The 17,930-nt window shown below is 38.4% G+C and overlaps 1 long non-coding RNA gene across 1 annotated transcript in view; it reads right to left on the reverse strand.

Annotated features, from left to right (window-relative positions):
• Positions 1-13,862: 13,862 nt before the first annotated feature.
• The window catches only part of LOC137474042 (uncharacterized), a 92,693-nt gene continuing 88,625 nt past the window's right edge, over positions 13,863-17,930 (reverse strand). The window contains exon 4 of the long non-coding RNA XR_010999114.1: positions 13,863-14,021. This is a non-coding gene — a long non-coding RNA (uncharacterized lncRNA). The remainder of the gene's footprint in view (positions 14,022-17,930) is intronic.

Consider the following 17,930-nt stretch of genomic DNA (forward strand, 5'->3'; position numbering starts at 1 on the left):
CACCAGTTGCATCACCTACTGTGTCCTAAAATATCTCTGGACTCAAAATATAACACCAGTGTTGCTGTCTCATTTTGTATGGGTCACCCCTCCCACTCCCTCATATCTGCTGACTGGAGAAAAATACACAGACCTCTCTGGGATTACAGTTGGTTCCAGCCCCACCTCTGTGGAGAGATGATGAGGAAAGTCATCATGGGGAGTTTCCGGATTCCTCACTTCTTCTTCATGTATGGGTGTTAAGTGCAGGAGAAGTCCCAAATGACTATTTGTTGGACTTGATTCTTCTCCACTGTCCTTTGGAACAACAGGCTTCTCCTTTATCAGCTGCTGACAAGCAGACATGCTGTAAGATGTCTGTTCTGGAGGCATATTTTCCAAACACTCCCCATACTGAATGCTAGGTTTGCTATGAAAAGTTACACCATACTTAAATTGAAAGGCCAAACTTCTGAAATATAGGATGTTTCTGTAATTAGCTTGTCTGTGTAATCTTAATTTACATACAAATTTGTATGGATAGCTACAGCTCATAAAGCTTTCACTACAGGAGCCAGGTCTTGGTAAAAATACATTCCGCATGCAGAGGAGGCAGAGCTGAGGATTTCCAGGCAACCATGGAAAAGGTATTTTCCAACCTATTAATCTTCAAATCCTGTGAACCTGCCAGTGTGAGAGGATGGACTGTAGGAGAATAGAGATAGTGCTGAGGGCAATCTCACCCCTGAAGAGTTGCAGCTGTACTAATTACCAAAGAGTAGGAACAGCCCTGCCCTTAATAGGGCACAGCTATGTCCAGTAAGGCCTGCCCTTAATAGGGCCCAGCTGTGTCCCATAAGGATGGTCCAATAAGGATGGGTATTATAAAAGAGTGGGTGAGCTGGCTAAGAGAGGGTTGGTGTCAGTGCTGCTGTGAGGTGTAAGGGTCAGGTGGTTGTGCTAGGGGCAGTAAGGGTTAGTATGTACAGCTAGGGATAGAAAGGGTCAGGCGGTTGTGATAGGCACAGGAAGAAGTCAGCCGGCTGTGCGGAAGGAAGAGAAAAGGAGTCAGTGCTGTGAGGAGCTGCCTGTGAGAACTCACAGTGAGAAGGTAGGAAAGTTTTACAGTGAGATAACAAACTGGTGATGACAGTTTCCATCCACTGTCTGTTGATGCCAAGCACTGATGCCAAAAACTGGTGGCCTGTATGGGGATGAGTTCTGACATGCCAGGATTCCTGATGTAGATGCAGAAATCCCTAGGCAGTATAGAATAATGGAGGGTAAACATAAAGCTGCTCATCACAGGATTTCAAAAATACTTTTGATGCTGCTCACCCAAAAAGACAAGACTGTTGCCAGTTTTAAGTCAGATCAGCCATGACTGTGTGTAGCCATCTTAAAAAACTAAAAAAAAAAAGGATGGAAATTTCAGATTTTACCTGCACAGCTTGACAGGGCTATACTGCCAAGGTTTTCTCCTAGTGAAAAGTCTTTACTTAAATCCCTTTTTTTTTTTTTGTTTTTTGACTCCTCTTCAAGTAGTTGTTGCCTGCTTTTAGACCAAGCCTAAGACTCTTCAGCAGTCTCGTTATTTCAGGATCTCTCAGTATTTCCTTGTGGTCCAGTAAGTTGTCCAAAACTTGATTCACTTTTTCGCATGAAGCCTCCCAAGCTCCAGGCAGATGGGAAAAGCAACTTCCTCATCTCTTTTAGGGAACTCCTTTCAACAACAGGGTGATCTTCATTTTACCTTATTCACAGGGAAAGAGTGAGTATTCAAGCTAGAGTCCAACAATAATCTTCTTTTCAGCAGGATTACTACAAATTCTTTAATCATATATGAGCTTATACTATTCCAAGAGCAGAAGGTTGCTTGTCTCCTTGTTGGGCATCATGAAGTTTCTGTTTTCCCAATCCTCTAGTTTATAAAAATCCCTGTGGATTCAAGTAACTCCTTCTAATTTAGCAAAATTCATAAATTTGCAGGTGTTACATCCTAGGTCATCACCTAGGTCATTAAGACATCCTACAGTGAGAAAGAGCAACCATTACACTGCTCTGCTCACTGCTGGCCACCAAAGAGATGCTGAGCTGGTCATTGATAAATTTTAAGCCCTGAGGTACTGTTTAATTTTAGACCATCTAATATAATTTCTTCCAGTCCACAATTCCTCAGCTGCCAGCTGGCAGAGTATGGAGTCAAAAGCTTTTCTAATGCTGAGATACATGACATCCACAGACCTCACTTTGTTGTAGGAGGCACCCAGGTTTGCTGAACATCATTTGTCTCTGGTAAATCTGGGGATTGCTGATTAAAACTGTCAAGTTTTTGTTCTTCACACGCTTATTAATGCATCCCAGAAAAACAGTCTGTGTGATTTTTTCCAAGGTTTGTGGTGAGCCTGGCTGACCTTTAAGTCCCTGGACCCTTCCTCTTGTCATTTTTAGAAATGGCACCCAGTGCCACTGTGAAAACTGTCCAGGGAAATGTGTATTTTCTTTGTGAAGGATGGGATATCCTGGAACTGTTTTGCCATGACAGAAGGGTCTGAGCCTGGGAAAGCACCATGATCATGGCAGCATACAGTGAGCTCTTGCTGCTCCTTGAAAACTTGGAGGAGACTGTGTAAACCTCATGCCAAGCCATGCCCATATGTGCAGAGGTATTTATCCCAGCTGACTGTGTAATTTGTGTGCAGTCATAACAGTTTTTGGCTTTTCACTTAGACACCTGAATTAGGAGGACAACTTAGCACATATACAATAATTCCTCTACTAAGTAATCCAGAACTCTCATTTTAATCAACATTTTAGCTCAACTTCATTCTGTGTTTTCCCTCTTGGGGGTATAATGATAATAAAGGAATCTGACTCAGTCCCCTGAGTTAAGAAATTGCTCCCTTAGGCAGTGTGACTCGTCCTACTCAGTTCAACTGGAAATTTATTTTGTTGCATAAAATAGAAAAATATGATTCATATACTGTTAATACTCAGCTGCATGTTTGCAATTTGAGCATTTAATGAATTTCAGTTCAACAAATTAATTGCCAGTTTAGCCTGAAAATGTTTTAGAGGTCCTTGGGAATACGAAAGAACACAATTGTGTTTCCTCATCTGTATGGATGAGCACATGACCTCTGCAGCTAAGACTGTCTTAAGAAAAAATGTTTTTTTTTTCTATTTAGAATAGCAATCACCAAGCCAGGAAAACCATTCTCTAAGTGAGGTCACATGCTAAGGGTGCTTTTGCTACTTATTTCTGGACATTAATGCAAAGAAGATAATTCAAATTTCATCCAAAATATTTGACTCTCTATTTGAAAACAGTCACAGGACCACAAAGTTTGGAAACTAATATAGCCTTTTAAAAGACTTCTTTAGGAAAATATTTGAAGATTGATTGTTTTAGAGGTCGTTGCACTTGGAATTGCCTTAGTAGTTGTGGTCTTTAATTTTATATCTAGTGCATTGTGAAAAACTTTTGGCCCACTAGAGGCTTCCTGCAATGCAGGCAGGCACTGAACTGCTCTTCCTTCATCCTTTGGTTTAAGTGGCAGGATGGGGCATATCTATACAGCGACCACAAGCAGCAGCAGCAGTCTGTGTTTTGGAAAAGCTACATTTCAAGACTGAGAACATTGAAAGAACAAATTCAGGAATCCTCTCTCGCTGGATTTTGTTGTTTCTAAACCTCAGCCTTAAGAATTTCCTTCTGTCCTGTAGATGATACTGCTGCAAGTGGTAACAAATATGAAATGCTAATAGATTTTTGGAGAGGATAACTGAAAGGCCACCTGAAAGCTTTGGGAGAAGCATTGTTAGGCTTTGTACCTCCCAGGTTTGTGACTCTGGATGCCGTTAACAGAAACGCAGGAGAAAAATCCATCCTAGCATGGATGCTGCTGGAATGGTGTTAATTGAGGGCATGGATCATGAAAATATTGCCAGCTTTTTTCACTTGTAGCAAGTTGTTGATTTATATGGGAAATGAGAGCTACAAAGGTGTGTTTGTGGATAAGTATTCATGTTTCTCTCTAGGTATAAAGGGCTGAGAATAGAGGTGAAAAAGCCAAGAAATGAGAAGAATACAAAAGATACCCACACATCTAGTGAATATTATCTTGTTCAGTAAGTGACATGCTAATTTCCTCTTTGAGCATACGTACTGTGGCCCTGCTGAAGTTTATTATCAAGTAAATTAAACTGGAACCTTTGGTATCTCAGTCAGTCCAGAGAATAAATGCATTTCATTATTATTAAAAAAAAATTGATTTTATTTTCAAAAAAGCAGTCAGGTGGAGTGATGCATGTTGCCTGTGCTGTATTTTAGGTGCTTTATCATGCAATTTCCCATCTCCACATGAAGTTGCTTAGAAGCTAAAGCAAAACAGCAAAAATAACTAGAAATTCCAATTTCTTAAACGCTTGTCACTTTGACTGTACATTAACTGTCTCTTTAAATGAAGTGAAGTGATGGGTGAAGGACAAAATATGCTAAGTTTGCCCCATGTCTGAGTTGCTCCTGAAGATAAAATTCTGCTTTACTCACTGTGCTTATTTCAAAAGCATACAGCAAAGTGTTCACAAAACTGTCATCTAAACTTAGCTTCCATGTAAGAGACTTCAGTAAAGAGTGAAAAAAAAAGTGCCTCCAATTCCAAAAGACAATAGTTTGATCACTGAGAGTTCATGGTCTTTATGTACTACAGTTGCATTTTTATATATATCCTAAAGTAGGAAAACCAAAAGACCTAGACATGAGTATTCAAACCAACAACAGTAGTTGGTTTCTTTTGAAGCTGAACTGCAAGGCATGTGTGATTGTCTTGGTAATTTATATCTATATTTCTCAGAGTTCCTCAAGTATTTATATTTTTATGACTTTATTTGGATTTCATTTGAAGTAGTTCGAGTAATGTATGCTAGGGAAGACAGAAGGTTTGGCATAGAGGACATGTCAGTTATTTAGCTGACATTCAATCTTTTATTCTTTCTAAATCAGCCATTAGCAGGTTACAATGAACTTGACTCCCTAAAATCTATAAAATCTCAGTAATTCCTTAAATTCAAATTGTTTTGCAAATTCCTCAATAGGCTATGCAAGAGAATTTCTCTGAAAAATTAATTGAAATTGTCCTTGAAAATAGAATGATTAAGCCTTTGTCAGGTAGTGGTTTGGGGTTTTGGTGTTGTTTTGTTGGGTTTTTTTCCCAAAAATGTAATATTTCCTTAGAAATAAACTTTTCTCCTGCCATTGCTGAACTGACTGATGGCTCTGTGTGGGTGTTGCTTATTGTGGTTATGCAAAAGAAATCATGAGTCACAAGCAAGTGGAAGAAAGCAGTTACTGTAGGCACTGCCACCAACCCTAGAAGTGGCAGAATGCTGCAGGCATGGGGAGAGATTCAGTTCTCTCCCATTTTAGCTCTTCATTTTTCCTGTAGTGTTGCATTTGACAGGTCATTTAAATGATGAGAATGCCTGCAAATCAGAAAGAGGGGCTGGGACAGAACTAGGCAAAATACAAAAATAAGATGGATTAGGCAAAAGGAAGAAACAGAAACTGAAAAGTATACTAGTAATGATAAAAGAATTATAGTGAAATTTGATTAGGGACAAGCTTATTACAACCCCCAAACCTAGAGCATGTTTTGCCCACCTGTAGCAGCTGTGATGAAGGATAATGTTTTCCCACCTCCTTTTCATTCAAGTGAGACAAACAGGATCAGCAGCAAAGCTGCCTTTGGAACAAGTTTCTCATTCCAATAATCCATCAGCATTATCTCCTGAGCTGCTTCCTTCTTCTGTGAGCCTGCAGCAGATGTAGTTACATTGCAAAAAAAAAAAAAATGGAAATAACTTTCCAAGTAATTTCAGTCAGTACCATGAGATTACTTAAGCAATGCTACACTGACCACTTCCACTGAGTCTAAGACCCTCCTCTGAGCCTCTCTCTTTGTTCTGACTCATGATCAGTGAGGTATCAGCAACAAGAGGTGTCAACACGAGACAGAGAAGAATTGTCAAAACCTCAGGAAAAATTTAAAAATGAGCAGCCAGGTGTGTGCTGTCAAAATAAAAGGCAATAGGGTTAGAGGAGGAAATAGCAACACATGCATCTTGTGGTCATGGAGATTTATAAGTATAAAATAAGTGGCCAAAAAAAATTGTTGTTGTGGATACTAGCTGGATTTGGTTAATAGCTGGATTTTGGTTTAACAAAGTTGTTTAATGAAGATATAAAATGGATAAACAAATAAAAAAGAGGTTTGATAGTGTTATGACTTTGATGAGCTTAAATGTTACAAACGTGGCTGTCCTAGGACATGTGAAGATCCTCAGCATTGTTAAAGGATATAGTATGTGGATATTTTCAGTTCAGTCAGAGAGAAAAAGAGAGGGTTTTCTAACCAGGTGAGAGCCTGGGAAGCAGTTGGGAAAGAATGTAAATAATTCTCTAATCTCTCTTTTTATTCACATTGTTTATAGATATGTTCTGCCACCATGCGTCATTCACTGTACACCAATGGTGTGAGATGTTTTTACTCTAAGACAATGAAATTGGTCTGCACAATGTTCTCTATATATAGAGCAGTGCATTTGAAATAAATCAGAAGAAGACGTCTTCATTCTCTTGCCTTTGACTTGGAGTTATTTTTGTTCCTGTCCTGCTCAACGGCAACATCAGTTGTCCCCTGTTTCTCAGTTAATACACCAAGAAATCATGCTTCAACACTTCTGATCTTGCTGTGAAACAAAAAGTAATGATTACAGTGTGGCTCTGTTTCTCAGTTCTAGACCTGGGTACCAGGGATCCAGAAACCTAACAGAAGCAAAGATATTGATTCATTATAGTACCTTAGAGAAATCAATCACCTTCTGGATGCTGGTTTCTATCTCTGTTGTGAAGATTCACCAACAGTTATGTTTATCTCTCTGAACCATCATCTGATAGCATTGATTGGGAATGGTGATGCTACCTGATATTACTAAAAAATATTTAGGTGTATTTTTTTTTGTTATTGCAAGAAATACAGTTTCCATGGATAGAATTATCTCAGATTTTGTATTCAAATCTATCAAAGGCTTTTTATTTATTAAAAAAGTAGCAATGGCAGATATATACAGCAAAATTTTAGTTAAATGGAGGGAGAGAAAAACCCTCTTTGGTGCAAAAATCAATTGAGTACAGTGTGTTGCAAGTAATCCCAAGACCAAGGTTTTCATTCTGCACTGCCTGTGGCTAGCTCCTACCCCAGGCAGTAACTAATAGCTTGCAGTTTGGCCTTGTTTTTCTGGGAAGCAGAATAGTGCTTAAAGCAAATTTGAGCTAGAAGGAAGAGGCATTATGACACTGAAGCATATCCCTGAACCTCAGGTAACAAATGACAGCCTGTGTCTGTGAAACACATTAAAGTAGCTTCAGGGCTGCTGTCACTCATGCTGTCTGCCTGCTCCAGAAGTGCCATTAGGGCTGCTGGAGAGAAGATGGAGTGACTCCTCAGCAATTTCTGGTGGCTTAGCTTTGGAGGAGTGGCATGGCACAGAAGTAACCACGGCTCTTTTATGACATGGTGACAAGTTGGTTGCATATTAAGCCAGTAAAAAATGGAAACTGAGGCTTTTCATCTGGCTGAGAGTTTGAATGCACTCGCTGGATTTTGGTTTAATAAAAGTGCCAGTGTCCACAGACTTTCCAATTTGAATATTCCTGAAAAACAAAGCACTTTTTTTTTTCTTTACCCTTCAAAGAAATGACAGGCTAGCTGCCAGATTTTACTCTCTTTTGTGATGAAATATGTGCCACCAACTCCTTTCTGTCACTATAATCTTTAGACTTACTAATTAGTGCCCTTCAGAGCTGTTAGATGAGGAGCTGATGGTCAGAGTATGAATACTTTCCACAACATCTTGTTCAGATAGGTAGTCAAGAAGATCAAACTGTGTGCTGTAATACTTTCCAAGAGCAACACCTGTTCAAAAAACAGTAGTCTTACAGTTTTCTGACAGCACTTTTCTTCATGAAATTATCCTTCTAATTGATGCCAAAAGCAGAGGTCTGCTATAAACAGTAGGCTGGTGCAGAGCACAGAAGGCAGGGTATTCTGCATGCTTTGGGCAGGCTCACTTTCTTTTCTTAAATGTTTCCTTTAATCCTCCAAACCTCTGCAAGGACAGATTTTCTCTTTTACTGCAAATAGATCATTTTGAGATAAATATGTGCTAGAAAATTTAATGCCCACTCCCACCAGACTAATTTTTATGGCATGGCAATGTTTGACAGATAGAAATGCTGTTGGGTTTTCTGAATAACTTAAGAAATGAAAGGAAATAAGCTTATAACAAACTTTGTCTCTGAAACTGCAGGCTGCTTGTGAGACTGACAACACAGTGAGTTCTCTGTGCTGAAAGACACTAAATTCTGGGAAAACAGGTATATGAAACTCAGTAAGCAACAGACAAAACTAATGCAGCATTTCAGTCTCTTTTTTCAATCCATGTTTCCATTTATATACTTATTTACGTAGGTGGTGATCTCCTATAATTTTCACAAATTGACACACAGAACATTGCTATGCAGATGGGACAAATAACCATGATAAGTAGAAACAGAACTGACTAAAAACCTTAAACATTACAGGGCAAAGGATATTTTGTCCACCCTTACATGTATCTCCGTACTAAACATATATGGATATACTGTAAGCAAAATAATCATGTGGTAATCCACAGTCTTATAGAACAGTCTTTACAGTTTTGTGATTTCTGCATGCAGGTTTTGCCACACAGCTTGCACTATGGTTTGTTTCTTCATCTCTTTAGGCTGTGTTTCCACCATTCCAAATGTGCAGCAGCAGATAGAGTTCCAATCTGACAGGTTTTTCTTTTTGTTTTCTCTGTCCTCTGTGAATTAACATTCCAGGCAAGTATCTTTGTCACAAACAGAAAATGTGAGAAAAGGTAACCTGTATGTGGTGCAATTCAATTCTTGTCACAAAAAGAAAAAAAAATTACTTTTCCTTATTGTTTTTCAATCATATTTAAAAAGCAGTGATAATATCCACAAAGAATTTCAAAGTTTCTCTGTTCCCAGAGAAATTAATAGGAACTTATAATGCAAAAGGTATTATAAGGTATAGTTATCTCAGATACACGGTCCTAAACAACAACACGGTAATTATTAGCAGTACTGGAAAATGCATCAGAAGAGATATCTTTATTTTTTTGCAAAATTGTGCTCTTAATGTCCTTGAAGTGGCTCAATACCTTCATCGGTAAGGCAGACATTGACCAAAATTTCAGGGATGTGTGATCTTTGGTGGTCATTTTTCTGAACATGAATAATTAAATATTACATAAGCCATTAAATGTCAGGGATGTTTGGAGAGTTTTTTCTCAGTTAAAAAGCCCTAGAAATCTCAGATTTCCTTCTTGAGAGTTAATATTAGTTGCTAGAAAGACTGTTGCATGGACACCTATTATGTCTAGTGAGCAGCTATGTCCAAACCACACCTGAAACACTTATCTTGTCTGGGGAGGTGATGTCTGAACAGCACCCTTCTGCTTCAGAGGTTGAGTTTTGACGTTATAAATGGTGCTTATTTTTTGCAGCCGCCATCTTTCAGTCTCCAGAGTTAGCAACAAACCCTTCCAGGCATATTGTAGGGAAACAAGGCATTCAGAGTCACTCTTTGTTCATTTGAAAATGAAATTAATTAGGCAATGTGCTCTACATGTTTGTCACAAAGGCTAGTATTATTGCAATTTAACCAATGTCTGTCATTTACTGAAATACCAAAACACATATTTAATTTTAATGTTACTGTCACATCTGAATTGATAAGTTAGGTATGCAAATTTGATTTCAAATGAGAAATTAAGTGGCTAATCAGCTGATCGCTGCACTCGTAGTATGCCATTAGCATTTTTGGGTTTACGTTATTATTTATCTTTGACTACTGGGTAGTTTTACTCTCACAGCATGCTATTTAATCCAACTGCCATTTTTCTTGTTATACTTAATTAAACTTATAAAAAAACAGTAACAAGGGAAATAAAATTACTGTTTTAAAATAGCCTGGTATATACCTTACAGAGGTAGGAACAATGCAAGATAAACATGTCTGTGGATGTAAGATACCACACATACACCTTCAGTACACAGGCCATTCTGTTGAACTAGAACTTTTGTATTTCCCATTGAGTGCCAAATTTATATAAATGCAGTAGAACAAATCAAAGACAGTAACTACTTGATTTTTTACTTTTCCAGTATTTGTGCTTTGGATTGGTTTCCATTGTTTTGAGCATTCATTGTACTGCCAAGCTACCAGCTGGCCCATTGAACTGATGACAGGCTACTCCTGAGGCATGTTAGGGGAGGATTTTCTTATATCTGGTTCTCTAGTTTGATCTTCAAAATCCAATCCTCAGATGATTATTCTCTGTGGAAAGCCATCAGCAGATTGTTGGAATTTTTTCCCCTGTGACTTATTTTTTTGTACTGTAGATGAATTTGGAAGAATGCTAAGAAGAATGTTTAAGGCTCTTATAAGCCACTAACTTTCCTTTTTTAAAGAGGGAGATTGAGGTAGAGAAAGTTTGGAGGGAATATACATTGTCAGAACTATCTTTTTGCCTAGAAACTCCAGTAGTTCTTGGCTTGGAGGCAAATTTTACATTTAGTGAGGAGCAACTTCTTTATACATGAAAACCCACACATACTTGATAAGTCAATGTAGACAGATCTCACATTTTGAAGTTCCAGAATATAAATGCCCTGAAAATGTCATTTTCTCTGAATGTGGAGTGGAAGGAGATATCTTCCTGCCATTGCAGCTCTGTGCTGCTGTGACTGTACATGGTCTACACCCCCACACTGGATGAGTTGTGTGCCTTGATCCAGCAGTTTGCAAAAAGCTAACCAGATATGCACAGGGAACAAGGCAGAGCTGAGGCAAACGTGCTGGAAGGATGCATGGCAAACAAACTGAGAAAGTTAGGCTGTGAGTTGGACTCAGGGACAAAATTGGGAATTTGGCATAGAGCTTCTGTCAGAGACTTTTAAATGTTTTTGGGCAAGAAAACATTTAAACCAGGAACCTTTGAGAGTAGCCAGTGTTCTTGATCTCTTGAGCAGCTTGCACAGTGGTGTAAAAAGTGGTCAAATTTGAAAAAAAAAAAGTAGAAATGAGTCTGAAAAGAAGCTCCAGTGCCAGCAGGACAGCAGCAATCTCTTAGGCAGTAGTAGTGGGGAGCAAAGCTAAAGGAGGTACCTGGAACAGATACAGAGTTTAAAAGACAACTGAATGACTAGTGAGACAAGAAAAATATAATCAAGCTACCAGAAAGGGAAAATGAGACTAGTTAACAAGACTACTGGGTAAGAGAGAAGGCAATGCAGCAGTGAGTGGGCAGCAGTGCAGAAAAGTAAAGGAGGGCTGGTTATGCAAAAGAACCAGGAGTAGGATGAGAAATTAGAATACTTTTCTGTGACTAATGAAGTCAGAGGATGTGTCTTAGGAGCAGCCAGGAGTAGAACAGAGGCATTTGAGGAGCATGGGCACACTGAATCAAGTTTGGAGAAGGTGGGGAACAAAAAATTTAAGTCTGTTTCCAGTAAAGCACACTTTTCTACAGAGCCTGGCAATGGTCCTGAGATCCAGGGTCTCTTACATACAACAGTGTGCTATTGTTTCCATAAAGACCAGGTGCCAATGAATTTGCAACAGATGTCAGTGTCAGTTTTCTCAATTTAGACACAATAATAATGAGGACATGGCAGCTTGATCTTCTTTAGGTGTGATTGCATCTGATCAGAGACCCAGGAAGGGCTCGATTCATACCAACACCTCTGACTCCAGATATTCATTAGGTTTAAATAAAAGCTCATGTGTTACAACATACTACAGTATATAAATACACTACAATGTGTTCTACACTGGTGTCTAGAATATTCTCTTATATGTGGGAAATGGCTGAAATTATTAAACCAGAAGCTGTACTGTAATGACTGTATTAAATGGCACTCTTTGGCATAAAAATACCTCGGTGATTTCTGCTGGCTCTTCTCCATTCTGACCAAAACAGTTAAAACATTCAGTTGAAGTAGCATCAGAACTTGTTCCCTAGGTTTTGCACCTACTACCCAAAAGTGCAAATCCATGAATGCCCATCTGTTAAGTCTCAAGCTTTTTCTGCTTCTCTAGTTCAACGAACACATGTCTATGTCACATTGTCTGTCACACAATGGGAAATAGGTTCCACTGAGGGTTGGTGAATAAGCAAGTCTGTGAATTCTCCTCTTGAATATTGTGCAGGGAACATGAGGCTATAGAAACCTACTAAAGTACTGGGTCCAGTATATGGAGTCTTGGTGTTGGTCTATCCGGCTTTAAACCAGTACTTTGCTTTGCACTGATACTCAGTGCTTTCATCCCTTGTCTTCCAGAGCCTGACCTGGGACATGTGCTTTGATTTCCAGGAGTACCACATGAACTTCACTATAACTGATGCAGTAGCAGCTACACTTGGGGTGGATATAGTAGTGCATAAGTCAGACTATTTTGAACATTCAGGCTCTGGGGTTCAGACTGAGCACCGAAACATTGTGAGGGCTGCATGCCTGGGCTCTTTGGCTGTCAGAGGGAATTAACACCGCTTCTGACAATGTCCAAGGTTGCCCTCTGCATAGTGTGTGTGAAACATCCAAATTGTACTTTGAAGAGCACCAGAGAAAAACCTTTAAGGAGATTAAACTTCAGAAGGGTTTGTTTTATGTGTAGTGCCTGAATCTGAAACCTAAAAACAAGGAGAGGGAAAACAGTCACAGTCAGCTCATTAAGTGAGGTGGGGAGGAAAAAAGAGTATTTAACTGATAAATTAGGCAATATATCATCTTGTAGATGTGCATGATATTGAGTACTCTAGAATTAATTCCTTCATTTCCAAATTTTTGAGTGTTAGATGTCGTGATCTGTTAATATAGTTCTGCATTTATTTTTTTATATATGATTTATAATCTGACAGATGGCAAGCTTTTGCAATTATTATCCCTTTATTTCCTCAGAATGCAACCTAGTAGTTTTTGGAATATATGCCTAAGGGAAATGTTGCTTATTTCAATGGTTGTGTAAGTTAAAACTGTAGCATACAATATAATGCAAAGGACAATCCTATAGTGATAAGTCAGAGGGCCGTATGACTTCATAGGGTTTTTTCTATTTGTGCTTTGTGAGGTTCTGGAAAAGGGAGTTAGCTTTTCTCTGTGTTTTCCTGCTGCTGTGCCTCAGGGAAAGACTGGACTTGGACAGGATAAATTAATTTTCATTTGGACTGTGTCTCTCTCCCTTTCTCCCAGCATCACATTTGAAGTTGCTGTGTTGTGTGATCAAAAGGCATGTGACGCAGAAAGGCAGTCAGCCCTGCTACCATCAGCACAACTGTGTACAATACAGATGGTACTAGGGATTACGGAGATACTATCTGACCAGTAAAGAGAAGAAACTCATCCAGTCTTTAATAAAATCGTTGTATGAATGGGAGTGGAAAAACATTTGGTCAGTGTAGGCAATGTAACACTTAGCAAAAGCTTACTGATTAACTTCTAAACTCTAGGTGATGTGGAGAAAAGAAAAATGAAAATGTTTGCCTTCTGAAATCAAATGCATTTTCTTCCCAGGGCACCAAACATCCCACACAGAAAAATCTTCCTTTGGCTAACATGCATTGCCTAACTCCCAAAATAGTGCCAAGTTAGTCAAAGAAAATCAGCCTTTCCGAAATTAGCCCCTGCCTACTTATTGTCTTTGGAGTTTAGCAATGAAATTGAGAGCATCTCAGTTTGTATGATTGGGATTTTTTTCCCTTTCCCTTTCTATCCATCTTCAGTTGCAACACCCTTTCAGTTGCAGTCTCTCCGTATCATGTGTCTGGTCCCTTTTTTCCTCTGTAAATTCAGAACATTCAGGTTTTGGTCCAGTTGGCAGGACTGCTGGTACATGAACTGTTCTCAGTCTTCCTGATGTGCCTAGAGCTGCCTGAAGGAAAAAAAAGTGTTGCTGTATGAACAGGATAACTTGCAAGGGATAATCTTGGCAAAAATAATTTCTATTAGCATTGTGAAATTTGACATGATTTCTTTGATTACCTGTTCTAGAAATAATGTATTTCTTAACTGTAGAAATGTGTGTAATGCCTATTCCAGTTAAGTTTTGGAAAACATTTATCATTCTGATGCTGTTTTCAGGTGCTTGTAGCTTTATGAAAGCATTCAAATTTCGTTTTTTAACCCTGCTTAGCTAATGATAGCTAATGACACTCACAATGCCTTCTGCTGGTAATCATGTAGAGGGATGTAGTATTGTGGAGAAAACAGACTTCAGAAGAAAAGCAGGAGCTTTGATCTCTTTAATTTAATAGACACAGACTATTTATTCTTCTCTTTTACTAAAGAAGAAATACCCTGCATATTAGGACTAGGTATCTACTACCTGGCTAATGACAGATAATGAGTCTAATTGTCCTAACCACATCTCCATTGTTGTGTTGTGTCTTCTTACAGCAGCATAAAACTTGTCTATACAAAAGTGGTGTCACAAAGATTAACCAAATGAAGCAGTAATCTCGCTTTCTATTCTAGAAGGTCTCCACAGCCTTCAACAAAAGCTGCTTTGTGGCTTTCATTATATTCCTTCAACCCATGGCACACAGTTGTCCAGCCTTTCTTTTCAAACTTGTCTCTGCCATGTAGATGAATACATGTCTTTTCTTCACCTTCCTGAAACTGGAAGGGAGGACAGTTCCTCCTGAATGGACCAGCCAAAGATGTGTTTACCATGGATGATACCACTCGGTTCTGCAGGACTCAAAACACTATTTGGTATTGTTATTGCAAAATCATGTTTATCAGGGAATTCAAATGACTGGCTGAGAACTCCTTTTGAAATTGTCTATTGTGTGGCTTGGAACAGCTCACATGTTCTTTTCAATCTAGAAGAAAAACATCTATAAACCCTCTGTAAACTTACTTTAATATTGCAGTTGATAACAAAGAAATCTATTCAAGAGAGAAACACACTTTCTGCAATTGTTCCAAAACAGTATTCTATTTGGCAATCTAGTTCAGACTACTCCAAATAGAGTTATTTTGGAGGCTACCTGATCCAACAAAACATGAAGCAGTCACTCCTTAAATGCTGTCTTGTTGTTTAACAAGTGCCACCCTTGGTCAAGGAAACAAGAAGTTTCTCCTGTACAAGGTAACATGAAATAAATTTGAAAAATGATCTGCCACTTGTGTTTGTGGAAAAAAATCTATGAAAGCTTTGTCATGGTCAGCAGGGAATATTAATGGCAGCTGGGACTTGAGTCAATCAGTGTTGAAACACACCAAACCAATTAAATAAATGGAAACATTTAACAGAGCCTGTATCAATAAATACAGATGAATATTAAGGCAGACCTGTAAGATTTGGAGTGGAGGGAAATAAAACAGTGTAAAGAATAGAAAATTCTTAGAGGGGAAGAGTTTCACTACATTTCTGCTGCTGATCACCCAGAAGGATTTGGCACTGAAAGGAAAACAGTGCTAGGACTTCTACAGATAAGCTGGAGCTGTACTATTTTTCACAATATATCTACTTTACCTTTCTCTCCTATTTTTCAGCTGTAATCTTCACATAGCTTTTACATGTTTTGGGTTTGTGTTGTTTATATTATTGACTCACAATAGAGAACACGCATGAACTCTTGTGTTTAATTACATGATCAAGGCAAAGTTCATGATTGGATTTTGAAATGTACAGCACCACAGGATAGTTAATATAAATATGGGCACTGCCTTTTCCCTAGGTCAATTCCTCAGTGTGTGGCGATTCCTTCTAGCTATGACCATCCTTGTTACTGAGGAAGTTTCTCTGGACTAGTTAACTTTCTGAATTTTCCCAGAGACCCTGTTTAAAACTTAAGAAGACAAGGCTGTTGATGATGACAGGAGTCATGGGATTGCAATTAGGCAGCTCTTAAGAGACATTTAACTAATGCTGTAGATGTATCTTTTAAGAGCATGAGAAAGTACTGGGCAGCGCTTGAAGGGGGTCTGACTGTGACAATAAGGAGTACTGTGGTGAAATACAAATACTGAGGATTAGTAAGTGGATACAAAGATATTAAAATTCTTACATCAAAGAAAGTGGTGCTCAAAAACAATTTCTAGAGTCTGGTGTGCTGTAGGAAAGACCATGTTATTCAGATTGAAAATTTTGCAGAACTTTGGAAAAAAAAATAATGATTATAAAATTCATGGGGCATTTTTTGTCTTTGAAATGGCTGAAAAGGGGAATACATATTCAGACTAAGAAATGGAATAACTTGTGTCTTTCTCCTCCACTTCCTGGCCACAGAATTAGAAACTGATACATACACACACACACATGCACAAGATTTTGAAAATATATGAGATTTTCTTCAGAACTTGATTTCTGGATGGCAACCAATTATCTTTGGGGTCCCTTTCTTTCATAAGGGAACACTGCTGGAAGGGGTCTAAACAAGCTTCCTTCTGTAGAATACTAATTGAATTCAAGTGTCGCTCTGAGCTGAAAGACAGGAGAAACAAAACAGAGCATCATGCAGTAAATTCACCTTGCTGTATCTCAGCTTCAGTAAGTTGGTGGATGGTGTGACCTCAGAGAGGCTCATCTCACTGCTAAGGGGAATTGTTCAACTGAGTGAGAGCAGACAGGAAAACAAGCAAACAAACCACCATCAGCAACAACAGCAATGAAAACTGCTTCTTCTATTTACAGGCTGAACTAAAAAAGATCAAAATTTACTCGCTGTATCTGATGTAGTTGCTTATAAAATTGTATATTCTACACTAACATAATTTGGAGCAGTTTGAAATTTCATTTCTCTTTTTTAGTTCTAAGAGGCACCTTTTTATTGCTTTATAATAACATGAACATCAAAATTATCAATATTTTTAGAAGTTAAGTATGAAAATAAGTTTGGTTGCTGCCTTCCTGTCTTTCCCAGGAGGTCAGTGGAGTACCCACATATAAAGAAGAACACAGCTTTGACCAGTTATCAGAAAAGAGGGGGAAATACCCATTACTTAGCAAAGAAATAAGTTTTAAAATTAAAATCTAGTGTGGAGGCAATAAGAAAACTGCCTATGCCAAAAAGATTGGCATAACAAACACAACCACATTGTCTATTGAACTTTGATCCCCTATTTTATCCTTAGGACTCTTGAATTGGCCTACTGTAGCTCGACAACAACACAGAAATGAACATAACAATTATTTTTGTTTTAGACATCCTTTAGTTTTTCAGGCCAGGTAAGTTTTATCAAGGTAACCATTCCAATAGAATATAAATATATTCTTAATCATGATGTGAAAATCACTGCAGAAATGTGCTGGGGTTTGTCCTATTCTTGCTTTGCTTCACAGAGCTAATACATTATATTGGCATGAACACTTGTATAACATCATTTTCACTAGGGGAATTCTGAAATTTCAACTTTTCTGGCATATTCTAACCATGCAAAATATTCTTTAAAATGACAAGACAGCAAAAAGTTTCTCTTTACTATCTCTCCTTTGGCACATTAGATTTTTGTTTTGTGTGGGTAGTCTGTGTGATGACTCTTGAAATGAGAAAAAGAATTAAAAGAACACCAATGTCGACCCTGAGACTAGCAGAAGTCCCTTCTCAGCCTGTCCTCTGTGCCTTTCCTGACTACTCATAACATCAAAGAAGACCCATTTTAAATTAAGAGGCTGTAATAATCTCTTGAGACATTTCCTAATAATTGCATCTATATGTAGGAATAGGAGGAATTTATAGGTAATACACTATGCTTCGTAACAGAGAAGAATGGATGGGAATGTCAACTGTTTTTTGCAAAAATAATCCCCCTAAATGTCCATCTATAAATTAAG

Source organism: Anomalospiza imberbis, chromosome 5 (assembly GCF_031753505.1).
Source record: "Anomalospiza imberbis isolate Cuckoo-Finch-1a 21T00152 chromosome 5, ASM3175350v1, whole genome shotgun sequence".
NCBI classification, from domain to species: Eukaryota; Metazoa; Chordata; class Aves; order Passeriformes; family Viduidae; genus Anomalospiza; species Anomalospiza imberbis.